The 463-nt window shown below is 43.8% G+C and overlaps 1 long non-coding RNA gene across 1 annotated transcript in view; it reads left to right on the forward strand.

Moving 5' to 3' along the window:
- Positions 1 to 231, forward strand: part of LOC106934929 (uncharacterized) — a 13,656-nt gene extending 13,425 nt beyond the window's left edge. Inside the window, exon 3 of the long non-coding RNA XR_001421802.1 lies at positions 151 to 231. This is a non-coding gene — a long non-coding RNA (uncharacterized LOC106934929). The remainder of the gene's footprint in view (positions 1 to 150) is intronic.
- Positions 232 to 463: the final 232 nt, after the last annotated feature.

Here is a 463-nt window from a genome sequence, read left to right on the forward strand (position 1 = left end):
TAGTCAGTGTAAAGTAGCGTGCAAATTATTTGGTGGGGGGCGGTGAGGACCTGGATAAAGGCCAGGGGGGCGCTGGCCCAAAAAAGGTTGAGAAACACTGGGTTAGGGGTTAGATTTAGGACTAAGGTGTGAATTGAGTTTTGGAGAGAGGGTTAGGTATGTAATGGGTAGGGTTAGCGTTAGTTTAAGGGTAAGGTTTAGGCTGTAGAAATGAATGGATGTCAATGGAAAGTCCCCAAAAAGGAAGCCACATAAACATGTGTCTGTGTACAGCATGACCAATGTGCAATTTGTTATTATTTGCTGTCCTGCAGCTTTGAGTAGTGGCTAATTATCTGCTTAGATCCGTATCTTTTGTGCCTCAGGAGTGTAACAATCGGCAAAACCCATCGATTTGCTTCGCTTACTGAAACAATGGACGATGAATTAATCTGTGATGGAATAGATTCCCAACCTGTCTGGT

Source organism: Poecilia latipinna, unplaced genomic scaffold, assembly GCF_001443285.1.
Source record: "Poecilia latipinna isolate Pla-1442-1.1 unplaced genomic scaffold, P_latipinna-1.0 Scaffold1883, whole genome shotgun sequence".
NCBI classification, from domain to species: Eukaryota; Metazoa; Chordata; class Actinopteri; order Cyprinodontiformes; family Poeciliidae; genus Poecilia; species Poecilia latipinna.